Below are 14,660 nucleotides of genomic sequence, written 5' to 3'. Positions count from 1 at the left end.
TAAATTCCCTAGGGACATAGCATACAAAATAAATATACAGAAATCCATTAAATTTCTATACAGTAATAAAGATGTAACAGAAAGATTTTTTAAAAAAAATAGTCATCCCAATTACAATTTCACCAACAATAATAAAATACCTAAGAATAAACTTAACCAAGATGAAATACCTATACTCTGAAAACTATATAACATAGATGAAAAAATTAAAGATGGCATGAACAAATAAAAACATATACCATGTATAAGGAAGGAAAGAATTAATATTGTTAAAATGTCAATACTACTCAATGAAATTTTCAGATTTAATGCAATCCCTATCAAAATACTAACAACATTTTCCCCAGTAGAACAAACAATTCTAAAATGTACATAGAACTACAAAAGCCCCCAAATAGCCAAAGCAACATTGAAAAGGGGGAAAAACAAAGCTGGAGGTATAATAATCACAAATTTCAAGATGTATTGCATAGCTGTAGAAATCAATATAGTATGGTACTGGCACAAAAACAGACACATAGATCAATGGAACATATTAGAAAGAAATAATCCCACAATAACATGGTCAATTAATCGTTGACCAAACAACAAAGAATATTGAATAAAAAATAGTTTCTTCAATAAATGGTGTTGAGAAATCTGCACAGCCTTATGCAAAAGAATGAAACTAAACCACCTTCTTACACCACATGCCAAAATAAGCTCAAAATGGATTAAAAACCTAAACTGATACCTGAAACCATAAAAATCCTGTTATAGAGCCCAGACATTTCTTTTACATTGGCCATAGCAATATTTTTCTACAAATGTCTCCTGATACAAGGGAAATCAAAGCAAAACTGAACTACTGGGACAACATCAACATAAAAAGCTTCTGCACAAGGAAGGAAACAATATACAAAACTAAAAGGCAACCTAGAAAGTGGGAGAAGACATTTGCAAATGATATATCTGATAATTGGTTAGTATCCAAAATATATATGAAAATCTTATACCACTCAGCACTCTAAAAAACAAATAATCCAATTAGAAATAGAAGACAATGATCAGGCATTTCTCCAAAGAAGACAGGTAGATCGTCAACAGACATTTGAAAAGATGTCAAACATCACTAATCATCAGTAAAATGCAAATCAAAATTACAAGGAGACATAAGGTCACACCTGTCAAAATGTTTAAAAAAATAAAAAAAATCAACAAATAATAAATGTTGATGAGGATGTAGAGGAAAAGAAACTCTTATGAACTGTGGTGGAAAGGTGAATTGGTGAAGTCACTATACTAAATAGTATGGAAGTTCCTCAAACAATTAAAAATAGAACTACCAGGGCACCTGGGTGGCTCAGTAGTTGTGCATCTGCCTTTGGCTCAGGTCATGATCCCAGGGTTCTGGGATAAGTCCTGCATCGGACTCCGCACAGTGAGCCTGCTTCTCCCTCTGCCTGTGTCTCTGCCTCTCTCTGTGTCTGTCATGAATAAATACATCAAATCTTTTTAAAAATAAAAATAGAACTACTATATCATCCAGTAAATCCACTGCTGGGTTTTCACCTCCAAAATGAAAACATTTATTCCAAAAGATATATATATATATATATATATATATATATATATATAGAGAGAGAGAGAGAGAGAGAGAGAGAGAGAGAGAGAGGAGAGAGTCTCCCACAGCTGCCTCCCCCAAGCATGGCACAGGGCCTCGCCTCACTATGGCAGCAGCACGGCACAGCACATTCGACTTCAAACTCGGTGCCAAAGCTGATAGCAAGACCATTCTAAAAGGCCTCCAGTCCATTTTCCAGGAGCAAGGGATGACGGAGTCAGTGCACACCTGGCAAGGCCATGGTTATCTAGCGACCTACATAAACAAAAATGGCAGCTTTGCCACTTTGAGAATTTACCCACATGGATTGGTGTTGTTGGATCTTCAGAGTTATTATGGTGATTTGCAAGGCTAAGAAGTTGACAGTCTTTTGAACAAAGTAGAAGAAAGAATGAAAGAATTGAGTCAGGACAGTACTGGGCGGGTGAATTGATTACCACCCATAGTTCGAGGAGGGACCATGACAGATACTGGCCCACTGCTGATGGTCACCTGGTTGAGTAGGATATAGATGAAGTGGTGTATGATGAAGATTCACCTTATCAGAATATTAAAATTCTACACTCAAAGCAGTTTGGAAATATTCTCATCCTTAGTGGGGATGTTAATCTGGTGCAGAGAGGTTTGGCATATACCTAGGCCATCATGGGCAGTGGAAAAGAAGACTACGGTGGCAAAGATATGCTGATTCTCAGGGGTGGAGATGGGGGCATATTATGTGAAACAGTCAAACTGAAACAAAAGATGGTCACTATGGTAGAGATCGACCAAATGGTGATTGATGGATGTAAGAAATACATGCGAAAAATATGTGGCGACGTCTTAGACAATCTTAAAGGAAACTACTATCAGGTTCTAATAGAAGACTGTATTCCAGTACTGAAGAGGAATGCCAAAGAAGGAAGTTTGATTATGTGATTAATGATTTGACAGCTGTTCCAATCTCCACATTTCCAGAAGAAGATTCCACATGGGAGTTTCTCAGACTGCTTCTTTCTTTTTTTAATTGGAATTCAATTTGCCAACATATATCATAAGACCCAGTGCGCATCCTGTCAAGTGCCCCCCTCAGTGTCTGTCACCCAGTCATCCCAACCCCCCATCCTTTCCACTACCCCTTGTTCATTTCCCAGAGTCTCAGACAGATTTTTGATTTCTCAATAAAAGTACTGAAACAAGATAGGAAATATTTTACACAAGATAACTGTGTGAGTTTGACAGAAGCCTTGTTGCTCTATGAAGAACAGTTCGGCCGCCTGTATTGTCCTGTGGAATTCTCAAAGGAGATCGTCTGTGTTCCCTCATACCTGGAATTGTGGGTATTTTACACTGTTTGGAAGAAAGCTAAACCTTAGAGACCGATCTCTCCTAATCATGTGTGCTGCAAATAGCCTTCCTGACTTTCATATGCTGTACGTGACATTGAAATGAGTCAGGCAATTGATTGTGAATTCCTTCAAGTTTTCTTTTTTTAATTATTATTTTTAATTTAAACAAAGCAAATGGAAAATGTATATTTTGATGCACTAGGGTGTTAAATATTTTTAAAGTCAGTTGAAGGATGATTAGACAGCACAGCAAAGGCTGCTAAATGCATCCCTAGAATGTGATTTTTGTTACTTTTCTGTGTGTGTGTGGGGGGGGGGGGCTTTTTGTTTTTGTTTCAGTAGACTTCAAATTTGGTTGTTTGGAGGAATGTACATCATTTTATTCTGGAGGGAAGTTATTTGATGGTATTTCTTTCCCCCAAAATTGACTTCGATATTAAAATTTGGTGCTTATAAGAAAGAGTTAAGAAAAAATGAATAGCAATGCTTCAATTAAAATGATAAATGACAACCAAAAGATATATATATATGTATATGTATATATATATATTTTTCTTGTGGCATTTTTTACAATGACCAAATTATGGAAACAGCCCATTTATCCATGGTTAGATGATGGTGAAGGAAATGTGGTATATGTATATAGGCAATGGAATATTACTTAGCCATAAAATACAATGAAATCTTTCCATTTACAGCAATATGGATGGATGGATGGATGGGTCTGGAGAGTATAGAGCTAAGTGAAACAAGTCAGTCAAACAAAGACAAATACCATAATTTCACCTATATGTGGAATTTAAGAAATAAAACAAATGAACAAACAGAATAAAAGATACCCCCCAAAATATTTTATTAAAGAACAATCTAATGGTTACCAGAGGGAATGTAGATAGGGGATGGTTGAAATAGGTGAAAGGAATTAAACATACACTTATATTTTTTCTTTTTTTTTTGCAATTGTTAAATGAACTTTGAGATAATAACTTACATAACATACACCACTCTTATATTAACAGCAAGGGTACACTTATCTTGATGAGCACTGAGTAAAGTATAGCATTGTTGAATCACGATTTGTACACTTGAATCTAATATAATACTCTTTGTCAACTTTACTGGATTTTACATTTTTAAAAATAAAAATGAAAAGGCCCTTGGTTCCCCATTATTACTTCCTTTGTTATAGATTAGATTGACCATATATACCTGTTTTTTTTTCCTGAGTTCTCTCTCGTATTCCATTAATATCTCTCTCTCTCTCTCTCTCTCTCTCTGTGTGTGTGTGTGTGTGTGAAAGTAAGATATACTGATTTCTACTGAATATATCAGTTCTATTAATTGTGGTGGATTCTTTAGGGTTTTCAATGAATGATAATATGCAATAATGAAATACTGACAGTTGTATTTCATGCCTACCAATCTGGATACCTTTCATTTCTCTTGTCTGATTGCTGTGGCTAAGACTTTAGTACTATTGAATGAATGTTCTGCTAGCTTTGCATTTGTCATATATGGTCATTATTATGTTGAGGTATGCTCCCTCTAACCTTGTTGAGAATATTTATCATGAACTGATGTTATATTTGATCAAATGAATTTTCTGCATCTATTGAGATCATTATGATTTTTATCCTTCATTTCATCAATGGGGTGTATCAATCACATTTGTTGATGTGCAAAAACTGAACTATACTATGGCTTTTTCATTGGAATAAATAAAAATTCATACTAATTGATCCCTTTAATATATTGTTGGATTCTGTTTGCTAATATATCATTGGGGTTGTTGCATCTATGTTCATCAAAGATATTGACTTTTTTTGTAGCATCTGTCCAATTTTGTATCAGTGTAATGCTGGCCTCAAATAATGAATTCATAAGTTTTCCTTCATCTTCAATATTTTGAATAGTTTCAGAAGAATTAAGGCTTCTTTAAACATTTAGTGATCACCAGTGAATTTTCTTATACTTCTTTCTGTTGAGATATCTTTTCATCTTTCATTCAATTTCGTTACTAGAAATTGCTAAGCTTTTTTTAAAAAATTTATTCTTGATTCAATTTTAGAAGTTTGTATGTTTCTAAGAATTTATTCATTATTTTCAGGTTGTCTAATTTTTGGCATATAAATTCCATAGCATTCTCTTATCATTATTTGTAATTTATTTATTAAATTTATTTATTTATTTTAAAGATTTTAAATATTTATTTGAGAAAGAGAGAAAGAGAAGAGCATAGATGGAGAGGGAGAGTCAGAGACCCTGATGTGAGATTTGATCCCAAGACCCTGAGATCATGATTTGAGCTGAAGGCAGACACTTAACTGACTGAGCCATCCAGGCATCACCATTTATTCATTTCTAGTTTATTAATTTTATACCACTTTTGATATATCCAACTAAAGCTTTATTATTTTGTTCACTTTTTTAAAAAAAACTAGCTCTTGATTTCATCAATCTTTTAAATTTTTGATACTCTGTTTCATTTATTTCCACTCTAATTATAATTAATTATTTCATTAATTATAATAATTATTTCATTATTTCCACTAGGATTCAGTTTTGTTTGATTTTCTTTTCTCATATATTTTTTATGTAAATTGTCTTATTTTTTCTTGAATTATGCCTGTATCACCATAAACTTCCCTCATAATACTGCTTTTGTTTTACCTAAAATCGTTGCACCTTTCTGTTTAAATTTTTATTTGTATCCATGTATATTTATTTTAAATTTCATGTTTGACCCATTGCTTTTCTGATAGCATGCTGTTTAACCCCCATACGTTTCTTTTCAGTTTTTCCTTGTAATTGATTTCTAGTTTCATACTGTTGTGATCAGAAAAGATACTTGATATTAGCTCAATTCTCTTAAATTTAAAACTTGTAGCTTTATATATGATCTATCCTAGAGAATGTTCCACAATTACCTGGAAAAAATGTGTTTTCTCCTGTTTTTAGATAGAATGTCCTGTATATATCTGTTCCATCCATTTGGTCTAATGTGTCATTCAGAGCCATTGTTTCATTGAGGAATTTCTGTCTGAATGATCTATTAATTGATATGAAAAGGGTGTTAAATTTTGCAATTATTATTGCATTATTGTCATTTTCTCTCTTTAGTCTGTTAATATTTGATTTATGGATTTAGGTGCTGCTATATTAAGTACATAGATATTTACAATTGTTCATCTTTTCTGTTAGATTAGTCTCTTTATCATTATGTAATACTCTATCTTTTGCAAAAGAATTTGTTTAATATCTATTTTGTTAGATATAAATATTGTTACAATAGGTTTTTTTACCACTTCCATTTGCACAAATTATCTTTCCAACTGCTCACTTTCAGACTGTAGGTGTTTTTAGAGCAGAAATGATGTTTTTAATTGATTCAGTTACCCTATTGTCTTTTGACTGCAGCATTTAGTTCACTTACCTTTAGAGTAATTATTCTTTGGTATGTGCTTATTGCTATTTTATAAATTGTTTTCTGAAAATTTCTGTAGTCCTTCTGAGTTCCTTTCCTCTTTCCTTTTTGGTCTCTTCCCTTGTGATTTGATGGCTTTCATTGATGTTATTCTTGGCTTACTTTGTTTGAACTTTTTGTGTTTCTACTTTAAAGTTTTGATTTGTAGTTACCATTGAGTTCATATATAACATCTAATGTCTAGAGCAGTCTTTGTGCATTTGATATTTGTTTAATTTTGAGCATATTATGGAAGCACTAAAGTGTTACTCCTTCCTCCATGTATTATGTGTAAGATGTAACATTTTACATCCTTTATTTTGCTCATACTTTGATTAATGTTATAGATATAATTGATTTTACTACTTTTGTATTTTTTTTAAGATTTTACTTATGTATTCATGAGAGACATAGAGAGAGGCAGACAGAAACATAGGTGGAGGGAGAATCAGGCTTCATGCAGGAAGCCCGATTTGGGACTTGATCCCGAGACTCCAGGATCACGCCCTGAGCCAAAAGCACATGCTCAACCACAGAGCCACCCAGGTGTCCCTACCGTCCAGGCATCCCTACTTTTGCATTTTAAACATCATACTGGCATTATACTGATTATTCTATCACTTTTACGATTTGTCTGCTTTTGTTCATGAATATTTTTCTTCTTACATTATTTTTTTCTATGTATCAACTCTTCTTTCTGTTTAAAGAATCCCGTTTACATTTCTTAGAATAGAAGTTAGGTAGTGGTGAGCCCTTAATACTTGCTTGTTTAACTATCCACTGGAAAAAAGACAGTCTCTTCAATAAATGCTGCTGGGAAAATTGGACATCCACATGCAGAATAATGAAACTGGACCACTCTCTTGCACCATACACAAAGATAAACTCAAAATGGATGAAAGATCTCAATGTGAGACAAGATTCTGTCAAAATCCTAGAGGAAAACACAGGCAACACCCTTTTTGAACTTGGCCACAGTAACTTCTTGCAAGATTCATCCATGAAGGCAAGAGAAACAAAAGCAAAAATGAACTATTGGGACTTCATCAACATAAGAAGCTTCTGCACAGCAAAGGATACAGTCAACAAAACTAAAAGACAACCTACAGAATAGGAGAAGATATTTGCAAATGATGTATCAGATAAAGGGCTAGATTCCAAGATCTATAAAGAACTTATTAAACTCATCAACAAAGAAACAAACAATCCAATCATGAAATGGGCAAAAGACATGAGCAGAAATCTCACAGAGGAAAACATAGACATGATCAACAAGCACATGAGAAAATGCTCCACAACACTTGCCGTCAGGGAAATACAAATCAAAACCACAATGAGATACCACCTCACACCAGTGAGAATGGGGAAAATTAACAAGGCAGGAAACCACAAATGTTGGAGAGGATGTGGAGAAAGGGGAACCCTCCTGCACTGCTTGCTGGCCATGTATTTCCTGCTTTGTCGAATATTAGTTGACCATAGAGTTGAGGGTCCACTTCTGGGTTGTCTATTCATTTCCATTGATCTATGTGTCTGCTTTTGTGCCAGTACCACACTGTCTTGATGACCACAGCTTTGTAGTACAACCTGAAATCTGGCATTGTGATGCCCCCAGCTATGGTTTTCTTTTTTAATATTTGAATGGCTATTCAGGGTCTTTTCTGATTCCACACAAATCTTAAGATGATTTGTTCCAACTCTCTGAAGAAAGTCCATGGTACTTTGATAGTTAATGCTTTAAATGTGTATATTGCCCTGGTTAACACTGACATTTTCACCATATTCTTCCAATTCATGAGCATGGAATATCTTTCCATCTCTTTGTGTCTTCCTCAATTTCTTTCAGAAGTTTTCTGCAGTTTTTAGGGTATAGTTCTGCTACCTGTTTGGTTAGGTTTATTCCTAGGTGTCTTACACTTCTGGGTGCAATTGTAAATGGGATTGACTCCTTAATTTTTCTTTCTTCAGTCTCAATGTTAGTGTATAGAAATGCCACTCTTTTCTGGGCATTGATTTTGTACCCCGCCACATTGCCGAATTGCTCTATGAGTTCTAGCAACTTTGGGTTGGAGTCTCTGGGTTTTCTACTTACAGTATCATGTCATCTGTAAAGAGGGAGGGTTAAATCACAAGAAGAAATTTGAAATAAATTCAACCCTGGAGATTAAAGAGCATCCTGCTAAAAGATGAAAGGTGTACCAGGAAATTAGAGAAGAAGTAAACAGATTCATGGGAACTAATGAGAATAAAGATAAACAGTTTCAAATCTTTGGGATACATCAAAAGCAGTCCTGAGTGGGAAATATATCGCAAAACAAGCATCCCTCAAAAACTGAAAAGAACTCAAATACAGAAGCTCACCTTGCACCTAAAGGGACTGGCTAAAGAACGGCAAATAAAACCTACACCCAGCAGAGGAAGACAGTTAATAAAGATTCGAGCAGAACTCAAAGAAATAGAGACCAGAAGAACTATGGAACAGATCACCGAAACCAGAAGTTGGTTCTTTGAACGAATTAATAAAATAGATACACCATTAGCCAGCCTTATTAAAAACAAAAGAGAAAACACTCAAATTAATAAACTCACAAATGAAAAGGGAGACATCAGCACCAATACCAAGGAAATAAAAACAATTTTAATAACTTATTATGAGCTGCTATATGTTAATAAATTAGGGAATCTAGAAGAAATAAATGCAGTTCTGGAAAACCAGAAACTCTCAAAACTGGAACATGAAGAATTAGAGAAACTGAGCATGCCAATAACCAAGAATGAAATTGAAGCAGTCATCAAAAAACCTCCCAAGGAACAAAAGTCCAGGGCCTGATGGCTTCCTAGGGGAATTCTATCAAATGTTTAAAGAAGAAACAATACCAATTCTACTAAAGCTGTTCCAAAAGAGAGAAAGGATGGAATACTTCCACACTCGTTTTATGAGGCCAATATCACCTTAATTCCAAAACAAAGACCTCACCAAAAAGGAAAATTATAGACCAATATCCCTGATGAACACAGATGCAAAAATTATCACCAAGACAATAGCCAACAGGATCTAACAGTACATTAAGTTTATTCACCTTGACCAAGTGGGATTTATCCTAGGGATTCAAGGCTGGTTCAACACTCATAAAGCAATCAACGTGATAGATCAAATCAACAAGAGGTAAAACAAGAACCCTATGATCCTCTCAATAGATGCAGTGAAACAGTTGACAAATATCGTATCCATTTCTGATCCCACTCTTCAGAGTGTAGGGATAGAGGGAACATTCCTCAGCATCTTAAAAGTCATATATGAAAAGACCACAGCAAATATCCTTCTCAATGGGGAAACACTGGGAGCCTTTCCCCTAAGATCAACACAACAGGGATGTCCACTCTCAGCACTGTTATTCAACATAATACTAGAAGTCCTAGACTCAGCAATCAGGCAACAAAAAGAAATAAAAGCCTTTCAAAATGGCAAAGTAGTAGACAAATAACTCTGACTTTTTAAAAAAATTTCATATCTCTTAGTTAGAAGTTGTTCTGAGTTTATCCACTTTTTTCTTAAATCAAGTATTTTTAAAATATTAACTAAATTATTTGTCAAGCATATTGCTTATCTCTGTTTCATTTAACTCTTACTGTTATTTTGTCTTGTTTTTTCATTTGATATATAGTTCTCTGCTGCCTCACTTTGTCTCTCTGTTATTTCTATGCATAAAGAAGGTCATCTACATTATTTGTTCTTGAAAGTACTAGCTTTGGTAAAAGAGATATTGTGGTTCTCTATAGTACAACTCCCCTGTTCATAAGAACTAAGCACTCTGCTCATGACCTCTGTGTGGGATGTATGTATTCTATTTTGGTTGAGCCATGCTTTGCTAGCTTCAATGACCTGCTTTGCCTGCTGTGGGCTCACTGAACAGGGTTTGTTCTCATGCTCCTCAGAGATACCTTTTCTGAAGCTCCTACACTGGAGGCAGAGCTCATGGTCAGCCCAAAATCTGCAATTAGCTTCTCTGCCACAGGTATGGGTACACAAAAGGTTAGAGCTTGCTCCTTGTGCAGCCAGATAAGATCCTGTACTGCCAGAACTGCAAACACACTGGTGAGTGGGTTTATTTCCTTCCCCTCTCCCCAGGGAAGGATAAACTTTCAAGTGGTGCCAGTTTGGCCAGGGACACCTGTGGGGTGTGGCAGGGTAGGAACTGGTTTGAACAGATATCTGCCAAGGCAGTTAGGTTATATGGGGTGGGTCCATAGATAAATATGGGTTTAGGACACACGGTATCAGAAATAGAGATAGAAAGTGTTAGTTGTCTCTTACAAATGTCCAGCTGTGTAGGCTGGGGGCTGGGGGAGGGAAATAGAAATGGCCCTTTTGTTCCTGATTACATTCCTTCAGATCCCTGCTCCTCTACCACACGTTCTATGATTAAACAGTAAATTTATGTGTATACTTCTTATGCTTTCTAACTGCTGCTTCTATGTTAGGTATCAGTCTGTTAGTTGGTATGTTGGCTTTTTAAGGGTAAGGACTTTGTTTCTTGGTTTTCTATCACCAGTAACTCTCTCAGAGTTAAGCCCACTAATTTTTTCAAAATCCTATAATTAAGCCTTGATGATTTTCAAAGGCAGACATTATGGGGTATCTTCTTCCTAATGTGGGTCTTCTGTGGCTGGTTTGCCTGGTGTTGGCCCTAATCTTGTCACTTCTCCATGTTTGTGATATTCTTTTTATTTGTGGTAAGTTGCACTGGAGTTTACTCCCAACCAGGTTACCAACCCTTCTATGATTTTGGTGTGGTCTTCTCTCTATAACTAGCTATTTGAGGTTATTTTGCCTGTCTTCTGTCATTTTCACAATTGGTTTCTGTAGTTGTAGTTGTTGCCTCTGAATGTCTGTGGAAGTGGTTGAACTCAGCATCCTCTTACTCTATAATCTTTCCTCCCTACCCTTAAAAAGCCAACGTACCAACTAACAGACACCAGGCATAAAAGTGGCAAATATCACATCCATCAATGTCCTATTTGTCAGAAACTAGTTTTATGCCATGTCTTACTAAAAAAGAGGCTGGGAAATATTGCCTAGCTGTGATCTCAAGGAAAACAAAATGGGTGTGGTACACATTCAACTCTATGACTATGTATGATGTCTTGGCACCATGGAGCTGATAACGTAGTCACTAACCCTAACAGACTAGTAAAGGAACATAACATAACTCTTAAATAGAATCAGCTCCTAAAGGTACCATGTCAACAGGAACAAAGTACAATGAGAGGGAAATTACAATTGCTAAATGTCTTTTTAAATATATAGTCAACAATCAGATTGTATTCCAACTAATTGATTCATTGCCCAACAAAAATACATTAATTCTGTTTTCTCACTGTTTCCTACTCCTCGATTATGCCACCATATTATAAAAAGATATTTTTAAAAAGTTTTGTGTGTACAGCATCCCAGTAATACTTTGTAATATCCATGATATATTTATCAACTGAGAAATTTGCAAATCTATTCTAACTAGAAACCAAATAATAGCTATAATGTGATGGTGTAGAACAGTTACTTTCTTTAGAACATTAAATGCCAGTCTTAAATAAAAGCAACAAGGAGTAAGGAATGTTTATTTCCTGTACTGCAGTTGCTCTTAAAGATTTACTATTCATGTTTATCAAGTAGAATATTACAGATTTTGTGTATATAATGTGCAGGAACTGTGCTAGATGCTTGTGCTCAAAAGTTTCATAAAAGACATATTAATTAACACTTATTTTTAATGTTAGGAGGTGCAGGCTTGTAAGATAAAAAAAATAGAAAGGCAAGAAAGATTTCTGTGATGAAGTCTTACTTAAGTTAAAATTTGAAAGATGGGGAGAAACCAAGTCAAGGGAGTAGGAAAGTACATTTCACATAAGGAAACTTACATGAGATTCTAAAAGTTGGAAAGGGGTTAGGGTAATTAATGACCCAATTTCTTATTTTAAGTTATAAGTAATAGAGAGTGATGGGACGACAATTTGAAAAATTTATTGCCTTGAATTATCCTGAAAGCAGAGCCTGATACAATTATTTGTGAGGTGATCTCAGGCAAAAGTGATGTAGTAGAGAGAATGACATAGAGAAGTGAGACAAAGTAAACTAGGTTTTCAGATCAAGGTTATTGCTGTGTGCTACTGGAGTTCTTTTTTGTAGGCATTTCCAAGAGCTTACAAAATTTCTTTTATTTTTTTACTTTTAATTTTTATTTTTTACATATTTTTTAAATTGGAGTTCAATTTGCCAACATATAGCATAACACCCAGTGCTCATCCCATCAAGTGCTCCCCTCAGGGCCCGTACCCAGTCACCCCCACCCCCCACACACCTCCCTTTACACCACTACTTGTTTGTTTACTAGAGTTAGGAGTCTCTCATGTTCTGTCCCCCTTTCTGATATTTCCCACTCATTTTTCTCCTTTCCCCTTTAATCCGTTCACCATTTTTTATATTCCCCAAATGAATGAGATCATATAATGTTTGTCCTTCTCCAATTGACTTATGTCATTCAGCATAATACCGTCCAGTTCCATCCACACCGAAGCAAATGGTGGGTATTTATCATTTCTAATGGCTGAGTAATACTCCATTGTCTACATATACTATATCTTCTTTATCCATTCATTTTTCAATGGACACCGAGGCTCCTTCCACAGTTTGGCTATTGTGGACATAGCTGCTAGAAACATTGGGGTACAGGTGTCCTGGCGTTTCACTGTATCAGTAGCTTTGGGGTAAATCCCCAAGGTGCAATTGCTGGGTCGTAGGGCAGGTCTATTTTTAACTCTTTGAGGAACCTCCACACAGTTTTCCAGAGTGGCTGTACCATTTCCCATTCCCACCAACAGTGCAAGAGGGTTCCACTTCTTCCACAAACTCTCCAACATTTGTTGTCTCCTACCTTGTTAATTTTACCATTCTCACTGGTGCGAGGTGGTATCTCATTGTGGTTTTGATTTATATTTCCCTGAGGGAAAGTGTTGTGGAGCATTTTATCATGTGCTTGTTAGCCGTATCTATGTCTTCCTCTGGAAGATTTCTGTTCATGTCTTTTTCCCAATTCATGATTGGATTGATTGCTTCTTTGCTGTTGAGTTTAATAAGTTCTTTATAGATCTTGGGTATTAGTCCTTTATCTGATAGTCATTTGCAAATATCTTCCCCTATTCTGTAGGTTGTCTTTTAGTTTTCTTCATTGTATCTTTTGCTGTGCAAAAGCTTCTTATCTTAATGAAGCACCAATAGTTCATTTTTGCTTTTGTTTCTCTTGCCTTCATGGATTTATCTTGCAAGAAGTTGCCGTGGTCAAGTTCAACAAGAGGGTTGCCTGTGTTCTCCTCAACGATTTTGATGGAATCTTGTCTCACATTTAGATCTTTCATTTTGAGTTTATCTTTGTGTATGGTGAAAGAGAGTGGTGCAGTTTCATTTTACTGCACGTGGATGTCCAATTTTCCCAGCACCATTTATTGAAGAGACTGTCTTTTTTTCCAGTGTAAAGTCTTTCTTTCTTGGTTGAATATTAGTAGACCATAAAGTTGAGGGTCTGCTTCTGGATTCTCTATTCTGCTCCATTGATTTATGTGTCTGTTTTAGTGCCAGTACCACACTGTCTTGATGACCACACCTTTGTGGTACAACCTGAAATCTGGCATTGTAATGCCCCCAGCTATTGTTTTCTTTTTTAATATTCCCCTGGCTATTCAGAGAATTTTCTGATTCCACAAATATCTTAAGATGATTTGTTCCAACTCTCTGAAGAAAGTCCATGGTATTTTCACAGGGATTGCATTAAATGTGTAAATTGCTCTGGGTAGCATTGACATTTTCACAATATTAATTCTTCCAATCCATGAGCATGGAATATTTTTCCATCTCTTTGTCTCTTCCTCAAAATCTTTCAGAAGTGTTCTGTAGATTTTAGGGTATAGATCCTTTACCTCTTTGGTTAGGTTTATTCCTAGGTATCTTATGCTTTTGGGTGCAATTGTAAATGGGATTCACTCTTTAATTTCTCTTTCTTCAGTCTCATTGTTAGTGTATAGAAATGCCACTGACTTCTGGGCATTGATTTTGTATCCTGCCACTCTGCCAAATTGCTGTATGAGTTCAGGCAATCTCGGGATGGAGTCTTTTGGGTTTTCTAGGTACAGTATCATGTCATCTGCAAAGAGAAAGAGTTTGACTTCTTCTTTACCAATTTGAGTGCCCTTTATTTCTTTTTGCTGCCTGATT

General features: G+C 35.5%; 1 pseudogene; it reads left to right on the top strand.

Annotated features, from left to right (window-relative positions):
• Positions 1–1,709: 1,709 nt before the first annotated feature.
• Positions 1,710–2,958, top strand: LOC100856620 (annotated as a pseudogene).
• The last annotated feature ends 11,702 nt before the right edge of the window (positions 2,959–14,660 follow it).

The sequence above is a fragment of the Canis lupus genome, chromosome 14, assembly GCF_011100685.1.
Source record: "Canis lupus familiaris isolate Mischka breed German Shepherd chromosome 14, alternate assembly UU_Cfam_GSD_1.0, whole genome shotgun sequence".
Lineage (NCBI taxonomy): Eukaryota > Metazoa > Chordata > Mammalia > Carnivora > Canidae > Canis > Canis lupus.
Note: the sequence above shows the minus strand (reverse complement) of the source record. Positions and strands in the feature narration are given on the sequence as shown.